This window comes from Centroberyx affinis, unplaced genomic scaffold (genome assembly GCF_046629955.1).
Source record: "Centroberyx affinis isolate AG114_WGS23_722 - 3 ecotype Tasmania unplaced genomic scaffold, CSIRO-AGI_Caff_v1 ptg007756l_1, whole genome shotgun sequence".
Classification (NCBI taxonomy): Eukaryota; Metazoa; Chordata; class Actinopteri; order Beryciformes; family Berycidae; genus Centroberyx; species Centroberyx affinis.
Window position 1 is genome coordinate 5,001 of NW_027283904.1, and position 10,537 is coordinate 15,537.

Below are 10,537 nucleotides of genomic sequence, written 5' to 3' on the forward strand. Positions count from 1 at the left end.
GGTTGGTATGTAGACACAAGGCCGGGATACTGAATCAATCACTCCCAACGGCGGCGGCTGGAAGATGCGCAGTTGGGGCCCCGGGGGTCGTAGCCGTATCTTAGGATCTAGAAAGAATCTGATAAACCAAAAGCTTTAATTTGCTGCTAGACTAATAACCGTCCAATCATTAGCGCTAGTAGGCAATTACTTTCCTGCAAATTGCAGGCCGCGAAATAATGTTTTACTTGTCTAATGAAGGGATAGAGTCCGGGCACGGTTGAGGGAAAACGCTCCCAAAACTATGGGTGATCGGTGATGTGATATTCGTCTCGGCTTTGTACCTGTAACACGTGTCTGGACGGGGGGGAACTGCATTGTGCTTTTGCTCCTTGTGTCAAACGCAAAATTTGAGGCCTACATATAGACCAGTTTAAATCTTATTGGGGAAAAAACAAAGCCCCCAGTTTGCTGCCTACTAGTCTTGATTTGGGGAAAGCCTTTGAGAGCAGCATCTTTGTTTGAGAGCACGAGTAATAATGGATTAGACAATGGTAAAGAGTGCAACAACAGACAATAGGACACATGGCTTCACACATGTAAACGGTGTATGTGTGTCTGTGTGTGTGTGTGTGTGCTCCTGACCCAGTCATGTGGACCTGAACGGTTCATGGAGAAGAGTAGACAAACACAGGGCAGCAGCATGTGACAGTGATCAGGGGGGGGGGGGTCTTGACGGACAAAAACATGGGGAGGTGGGGGGGGGTAGCATGCTTGTGTGTTGTGACGGTTGCCAGGTTGTGGCATGTATGCGTGCGCCTGCGTGTGTTTTGTCGATGGCCTTTGTCGACAGATAAAAGAAAAACCTGCTCCTTAAAAGCCTCGATGGGAGCCGCTAAGCGTGAACCTGGGTGGATGCTGAGCGCGGCGAGCCAGGCAGAGCGATACAAAAGGCTGGCAGACACGGTGACATCATCCCTACCTTTCCCCCGAACACGCCCCCTACCTTATGATTAAGTAGTCGGGCCGGCTGGCTGGCTGGCTGGCTGGCTGGCTGGCTGGCCGGTCAGCAGCCGCGCACGCTCACGGTCAGGCAAAGGGAAGAGGTAGACAATGAAAAGAGAAAAAAAAAAAAAAAAAAGGAGGGGGAAGGCTATAGGCTTTAGGCGCGGGCACGACACGAGATACGGCTGCGATCAAACAGGTAGGCTTAGAGAAATTACAACCATCCTCTCCTCTCCTCCAGCCCCCCTGTCTCCTAGCAACTCCGTTACAGCCGCGATTATCATAAGCCAATAGCCTACCTGGCACCCCACAGGTACTGGGGAGAAAGGGGGGGGGGGATGCACAGGCGCTGCTGCACACACCTCATTGTGTTGCCATGTTGAAATACACAGCAAAAAAGGCAACAGAGAGAGAGAGAGAGAGAGGAGAGGAGAGGAGAGGGGGGGGGGGGGGGTCGTTTCATAGCTTTGTGTAGGACACCAGGCTTGGTACAGGAGCAGCAGAAGGGTGGCCTTGGTGTGTGTGTGTGTGTGTGTGTTTGTGTGTGAGAGAGAGAGAGAGAGAGAGAGAGAGAGAGAGAGAGAGAGAGCTATAGGCAGCCTATCACTACAGGATCACTACAAGGGCTGGTAGCAGCGGGCTCATTGACTGACAAGCCATTCAGATGCGATAGCAGCGCCGGAGTGCTGCTGGCATGTAGAGCAGCGCTGGTCAATCACTGTCATTCCCGTCACGTCCTCAGCGCCTCACCACGGCCCATCTGAATAAGGCACCGGGGCTGCGATATGCAAAGGTCATTTAGGCGGGTCGGCTTGCACCAATCATGCTCCTGCTAGACACACATACATACATACATACATACACGCGGCGCGAGCGCACACGCATGAATATAGAGTATGGGTACACACGCGCGCGAGCACACGCCGAACTGATCACAGCGTGGTGATCCATTACTGCGGTGCATAATGACACACGCGGACACGCAGGCACGCGCGCGCTCTCTCTCTCTCTCGCGCACATACATACATACATACACACGCGCGCGCGCGCACGCGCACGCACTCACACACGCCTAAGGTGATCCATTACTGCGGTTCATATGACAATCCTGTAAAATAGCCCCTCTCTCTTTTTCACCCTATCTAACACACACACACACATACCCACACACACGTACACACACACTTCTGAATGAATGTCGACGGACGGTTCTGCCTGGTTTATTTTTTTTTTTCCAAAACCCTCCACTGCTCCACATCATAATTTTAACTGTTTGTGTTTTATCACAGCGCGTCGTCTATTTGAAGGCGGTGAGCGGAAAAGAGAAAGAAATGCAGTCTTACCAGTTTGAAAACTCAACGCCAAACTCAGGAGCAGCAGCCTCTGCATGGTTCAACCGACCAATAAGTCCGTTATTGGCTCAAACCTCCGTGAGGACAGCATCAAAACCCGGAGTTTACTCACTACAAGAATAATGATAATAATAACAATAATCCTTCCGCGTCGTCCCTCCTCGTTTCTCCCCTGCCTTCGGTTGGACCCGCTCCGCTTTTACACCATTTCACTGCTTTTTTTCCCACCTCTCTCCCTCTCTTCTTTGCTCTCCAGCGACGGTCCGTTTTCTACACTAGTGTGTCAAGCGCGCCGCAATAAGATATACAACTTCTGGTGTTAACTTTCAAAATAAAAGCCTTATTGACGAACGTGTTTGAACAAATTTTGAGTAATACAAGGATGAAGAATGCATTTTTTTTTTTATTAAATTGTTAATAGGCAAATATTGTAATTCTCATACAAGATCTGCTATCTTATAAAAGTCTAGGCCTATATTAACTCATTTCAGTGGCACGGTTCAAGTCAGAATAACCTAACAATGTCCGATGTTTGCCATATGTTAATTTGACAAAGTTAATAAATTCTCAAACACTAAACTAAAGAATTCTCAAAATAAAACATTATTGATGGAAGGTAAACCTACCATAGCTCAATTTACCCACCTTTTTATATGCCATACCTGTATAGGCTGATATACATGTTTATAACCTAAATTCACAGTATACATCATACTAAGTAGCATCAAACTGATCTGTTGGTCTTTCATGGGGGAAAGCAAAGATGCATGTTGTTGTTTTTTTATTCTGGTGGTTGTTTTCCTCATGATGATCACTGTGTGGAGGTCAGCGTTTACCCACCTATTTACTTTCCACTACATCACCGCTGCTACGGGTTGGCGTTCGAGTCACAGCGACACTTTTATTTTGAAGACTGCATCGCCTTATTTCCGGTTTTGTCCTGATTGTATCTTGGCTGACTTGACGCAGCTCACATTCTCATTAGCGGCGCATTCCTCTCTCTCTCTCTCTCTCTCTCTCTCTCTCTCTCTCTCTATCACGTCAGCAGCACCACAGCACTGCCCCCTTTTTTCTCTCTCCCTCTGGATCTTGCATAGGTCAACACCGGTATAAAAAAAAATAATAATTATAAATTATGAAATAAAAAACAGGCTTATAGAAGCATAATGTCATGTTGTTGCATGTCGGGACTGCTTGTTGTCAGCCATGGTCACATGTTGTGTCATGGAGCAATAGCCCGGATATCTCACTAAAAAGGTCTATAATCATCCTATAATAAATAATTTATAAGGATAGTCACATATATCACAGCTAAACTATACATCCTTGTAATAATACCATAGGAATATTATAGGAATGTATTATACAGGCCCTATAGATAAGAATATATGATAGGAATATTATAGTGATGCTATAGGAGATTGAAAAAAAATACCATAAGGTGCCATAAGGACACTATACACACACTATTGAATAGACAAACACACTGTAAATCCCTATAGGAACACAATAAGAATATAATGGTGATACAATAGAAGATATAAAACACTATAGGGTATGAATAGCTCAACTCATAATTGAGTATCATAGACACATTATAAGTCCCTATAGGTATATTATAGGAATATTATAGTATTTTTTCTGTTAGACTGGATAAACCACTGAATTGCGATCCATGTTTTCTGCTCCTTAGTAAACAGATGATGCCCTCATTCCCCCTCACATAATGTAGGCTACAGCTTTTTTGGAGATGGTTCCCCCGTGATAGCTGTCACCATTCAGTAGGTCTGTACAGTGAGCTTGGAGGTGGTGCTGGTTCCTCCCGTTTTAGTCTATGAGGACAACGGTAGACTGAGGTTGGAGCGCCCCCTTGTGTCCGCAGCTCGCCCCGCACCCTCTGATCTCGCCACAGCTGGAAGTTTTAAGGATCCTAAAAATATCCACACACACACACACACACACGTTACAGTCACTGGTGTTAGAACGGATCCTGATCATGCATGTAAACAAGCCTAAACTCAGATTATTCACTGTTTATGGCTGACATAAACCTTCAGGATTCACTGTAAAGCCACAGTATACACAGGATTACTAATATACATGTAGCCTATGATAAATAGTAAGTAGTATCATACTGATGTAAGTTATATGAGGATAGGGTCTTGTAAGGGATTTTTTTTTAAATGTATTTATATTGGTGGTTATCTGCCTTGTGGTGATCAACTGAAGTTCATAAATTTTGCCTATACCTTTTTATTTGCCAATGCAACACTGATTTTGATTATACTTATTTCTGATCTGTTAGGCTATAGAATATCTAACTGCAGTAGTGTAGTGCATTTCTGTGCATAATTGACTATTACTGGATATGCATGTAAACAAATATACAAATATAGCCTACCAATAGCTATAATAAAAGAGATACAGGACCCAACAAGGTCTAGGTTAGAGAAGTGTGCCGAGAAAAAAAAAAGAAAATATTGAATGCCAGTACATAAACCTGTGTGCAGCCACACACTCTACCACACTGTCTCAAATTTGGGATTTTTATACAACAAATAACATAAAAACAATTTTTAAAAAAACTGAGATTATGGATCTCTTTTTCAAGTGAGACCTGGATGAGAAATTAGCATCATGACAAACATAAAAATTGCAGAAACAGACAGAAACATACAATATATAAAATCAGAAAAATACAGTTAAAGTCATCCTTCACCAAGAGAGACCAGATATTTCAAAGCATGTGGGGAAACGCACTCGCACACTGAGGATGGGCGACTGCAGTCTAACATGCCGCCGCCAAAACATCATTCATCCCTTTGTGTGTTTTTTTTCTCCCGGTAATAAAAGTGACCGCAGGTCTGCCGTGTGGCACACAGAGTGACTCATCTCTGCCGGGACTCGAACCCGGAGCCTCTGGATTAGAAGTCCAGCGCGCTATTCCATTGCGCCACAGAGACTGCGCCAGGATAACCCGGGTCTGGCACGGTTTACATACTTCACATCCTCTCGTATCCCTGCTCCCCGCATCCCCGCAGCATCAGGACCACTCTGCGCCGACATGTTGGCTCCGACGGACCGGCCGGCAGAGGGCGCTGTTGCCCCTCTCCGTATGAACAGCACGGAGGGAGGGCGCTCTCGGCCGCGTCAAGCTAGCCAGAGTAAGACAGGAAGTCGCGGGTTTCTGCCTTCAAAATAAAAGCGTGACCGTGACTGAACTGAACGTTACAACACCGTTTGTAAACAAGGGGTTTTATTTTGAAACTAAGTACCAGAAGTTATGTTTTTATGCTGGATAGCTCGACACGTCGCTCGCCTACACACAGAGCCAAAATGGTGCCTCTCGGAGCTTTTTATTCCCCGAATTCACGTTGAAATATAATATTTTTTCAGGCCTATCTATCGGTGAGTGGACGTTGTAGGCTACAAAATAAAGGCCTTTGAAACAGACCAGATACATAAAGATAGCGCCGTGAATGAGAAGGCTTTAACTCATTTATTGCGACTTTGAACCAATTCGTACAGAAATACAATTTTCATTCACACAGAAATGACAGCGAAGCGGGCAAATTGGTCCGTGTACCGATTAACAGTCTAATATTCTCATTAGAAACTGAAAATAGTGCAAATATCTTAAACTGCTGTCGCCTCGAATGAATGCAAATGGGAGATTTTACTCGTTTTTTATGAGGCATATAAATATTATATTTATTTTTTGTTTATGTTTTGTTTTATTGAAAATTTAAAATAATGTTCTGCGACCCAAATCGTGTTAACCGACTTCTCAATGTCATGTGGAAATCCTCGAGGGAAATGCTGTAACATCCCGCAGCCCAGCCTACTTACTGTATGGTATATTGCCTTATGCCTATGTTGCACCAGCAGTGGTTACACCGCTATTGCATCAGATAACCAGTTCAGCACCTCCCTCTGTCTGACTGCATCCACATGTCCTCAGCAGAATATGACACCTCGGATTGGATACTGTGTGAGGACCTAGATCTAGGGCTGAGGAGTCGGTTGTCTGTCTGTAGGCCTGCTGTCAGGTGGTGAGAGTAAAACTTCTAGAACCAGGAGTCATCCTCATGTAGTTTCCCCTAGACTGACGTTGACAATAGCTGATATTTTGTGCTGATATTCAATATCTTTACATTCGATCCTGCCAACAATGCCAGGGATTCAGTGTTTCTTCCAGACTTTTATTCTTGTCAGGGTGCAGAAGCCTCTGAAACAGCATTTAGACCATCATGGGACACTAAAACTCTCCATTGAAACACATACATAACGACAAACATTACTGAATAATGAAATTAATAAATATAATGTGCAGTGTTCTGTAGCTGTGATCAAGGAGGAACCTCCACCATGTCGGAGGTGGACGACATCACAGGCTGATGTATATTTAATAAAGGGACACTATCAGCCTTACATGCCGGTCTAACTCGACTATATTCTAGCAAATGAAGTAACAGTGAAATTAAGCTATTCTTTATTTTGCCTGGGACTCCCTGAAATCCCCTCTAGGACCCCCGGAGGTCCCTGGACCCCAGTTTAGGAACCGCTGGCCCATGCTCACACACCGTTCACATTATAAGGGTCGTTGACTCCCTGCAGGGCAGCGTTAAGATTTAATGCCCTCATGGCAATTATGAACTCTTGAGAATATGAATTATGAATTATACATGAATTATCCTATATGTTTGAGGTGTGTGTGGATAATAGCCAATCCCTGGATGTGATTATCATCTGAGCCAATAGATGGTGGTGCAGACTTTACAGTGTGTTGCCTCATCAGACATGGGGATAGGCAGATGGTAGAGTTAGGCCTGCTGGAAAAATTCAACAAAGATTGTGTTTAACAGGACTTTTTTGATATATGACATGATGCTGTATTTGTATTTTTTGGTTTGTTTTTTGATAGAGTCAATGCCAAATTAAAAAATTAACTGGAAACTAATACTACAGGAAGTGTTGTATTGTAATTGTAAACAACCCAAAAGTGGCACCCAATGAAGGCCAGTGTTGGCCCTTAATCAAAGCATTCAATCCTCTCTGTGCGACCTGTTAGCCTCAAACCGGGCAGCTGCCACGTATAGAGGTCAGCAATGTAACAACTAACGATAATGTGATGAAACTAAATGGGATAAAGCTGATAATGTAATAAAAAGCTGATAATGTAATGAAGTGTGGTCAGGTTTGTATGCAGTCATACACATATACAGGTGCCTTTGCGAACAAAAAGGTCTTGCTTATCTTCTTAATAGGGAAGGACCGACAGTTGATGTAAATTAAGTGAGGTCCAGCCACCTAATTCATAAAGACTGAAGTGACGACAGTGCATGATTTAGCATAAAGCATAAGGATACTACGTGACCATAGTCAATTACAAACAAAAATGTGGATTGAACTAGTTTCTTTCTTGCCTCAAAGGGAAGAACATTTCTTGGATCGAAAGTAAAAACCTAGTTTTGTGTTCAGCTTCTTTACAAAGTTCTCAATATGTACATTTAAGGCTAGCTTTTCATTCAATCATGTACCAAGGTATTTATAAAAGAAAACCTTATCTAATGCTGCCCCCCGTAGAGTAAGGATGGTAACATTTTCTGTATCTTGTGAGCGAGCCCTAATAAATGTCATGAATGTCGTTTTTTGAGCATTTAAGAAGAAGTGAGACCTGAAGTGTCTGAAATGTGACCTGCAGCTCACTACTGGCTTGATTAAAGGAGGAAGCCATTGTATAGATCACTGTATCATCTGCATAGAAGTGAAACTTTGCTGGGTGGATCCCCTTTCCCAAATCATGAATAAAAATAGAGTAAAAGTGTGGCTAAAACGGAGCCCTGGGGAACTAGTCTCTTTTAGAAGTCTGACTTGTGGTTTTCAGCATGAACACATCGTCTGGTGGGACATTTCAAAACCAGTCTTCTAGTCGTCTGCTTCTTCACTGCAATTTTAGTGGCATGATTGTTGCATGTACCCATGAATATGCCGCTATGATACAGTTCCTGCAAAAATGCTTGTTCATTAAACCCGTAGGAAGCATTTCTTACACAAGCAATTGCACAACGACCGTTTGCAAATATCCCAGTTGTGACATTTTTGTGTATGATTTAACGAAAGAAAACACACTGTATGAGGAAGGAAAACAGAATTATTCTCAAACTGCTGGATATACAGTATTTGTTCAGTATTCATTACATATGAAATCAATAAGGGATTCTATGGTGCGTTGAGTTTTCTGTCTTCAGGTGGGATGCTTCAATTTATGCAATTTTTTGCAATAGGAAAGCTATTTTTAAGGGTTTATATCTTGAAACTACTACAGTAAATTATTCATGTTACACATCATAGACATATTTTACTTCAAATTTATAATTAGACTATTAACTGATAATTTCAGTTAGCCCTCTGATTTAGGGAAAAAAAATCACATTATGTATGATCAGTCATGACACACTGTCATGTAATAAAGAAGGGATTCTTTTCGTTTTCGATCTAATATGATACTGACCTTTGTATCTTGTACCTTTGTACCTGTACCTTTGATGCTTGGTATCTATGACACTGTGTGTCCTTGTTATGTGGATAAAGTGCTATTGGAATCTAGATGCCTAAACTGCATTTACTGTGTGGGATATGAGTTGATAGGCACATCCCATAATGATTGTTGAGTGACACGAATATATTTGTGTGTTCGCAGAGCCCCTTGATGCATTTTGCTCCAGCTGTGGCATGGAGAGTTTGGGAGGCAACGTCGAGCTTTTGGACTGCGTGAAAAGTGAAAAACTAAAGCTAAAACTTTACAAGATGCGTAAGGGCCTAACAGAATACTGTACCATTTAGAAAATACATGGAAATAAAATGGGAGCATCTTACTACAAACACCGGCATTTTCCAATAGCGTCATTTTCTACAGGCTTGATAATCTCTTTAAATTCACCAAAAGTTACCAGCTCATGGAGTTTCGAGTCCTTTGGCATGGTATTCCAAGCAGAGCAGGCAGCAAACATGAACGCTTTCTTCCCCAGCTCTGCCAAAGCTTAGGGTGTGGTAAACAAAAGAGAGTCTTGGGACCTGAAACTGAAGATTCCCACAGTTCTGAAATATCACGCCCACAGAATGGCCTTTTAAATAAAAACAAGCCATCAAAGCAGTTATAGCATGAGTCAAGAAGCTAAAACTTGTAACAAACCTCAAAGCACCATGATAAACAGTGTGTAACTACTGCAGGTCTGACGCATTCATATGAAGAATTTTTCATAATCAGGTAGTGGCCGTGGTCAGAATTCTGGGGAAACTGTGGTTCTTCGCACACCTATACTGAGAGACAGCTGCGTAGGAGAGGACCGGGAAGTCGGCAGAACATGAAAAGAGATTCCCGCACACTGTCTGTACTCGCAATTAAAACATTTATTCGCAACGTTTCGGTACTGAGACCTTCGTCAGGCAAAAATCGTGGTCAGTGGTCAGAATTCTGAAATTAAACTCAAAATCCGGACTCTATTCTCAGAATTCTGATGTTAGATTTAAGTCAAAATTCGGACCACTAACGCTGCTTGGTAATGGTGAAATTCTGTATATGAATGCGTCATTTTTTTTTCATACATTTTTCACATATGGCATTAATCCTCTTCCGTAGAAAGGGAACCTGATTTTGCGCACCTAAATACTTTTGTCCAAATTTTTTAGATCTCAATAAGTTTTGTTCTTTCCACTCAAAACTAGGAAGCGTATTCTAGAACGTGTAATTCAACATTTTAACAAATATCTATTCTGTATTTACATGCTGCAGAAGGTATCTTGATGACATTACATATTAAGGCCTTAGTTGAGTTGTCAATGTGGACAGATATGATGGCACTGTAGACTCCAGTGATTCTCAACCCTTTTCATATAAATGACCCCTCATGTAGTGCACATTAGGACCACGTACCCCAATTTGACCCAAATCTGAGAATATTTTTATTGTTAGATATGATTTTGTCCAGAATTCCATGACTATCTATATTGTAGGTAGAGAGATAACAGAGACTAAAATAGTCTACCTTTATTCTACATTCTCTAATTGTGTTAACCTCTTAACACTGTAAATTAAACAGTGGTGAAGTTTAACAATTCCTCATTTTGCTAGGGACCCACTGAAATGGATTCCCATCAAGGACCCCTGGTGGTCCCCGGACCCCACACTGAGAACCACT

At 42.5% G+C, this 10,537-nt stretch overlaps 1 non-coding gene across 1 annotated transcript; it reads right to left on the reverse strand.

Annotated features, from left to right (window-relative positions):
- Positions 1–5,225: 5,225 nt before the first annotated feature.
- Positions 5,226–5,299, reverse strand: trnar-ucu (transfer RNA arginine (anticodon UCU)). The gene has a single exon. It is a non-coding gene; the product is annotated as a tRNA-Arg (tRNA).
- Between the last annotated feature and the right edge of the window lie 5,238 nt (positions 5,300–10,537).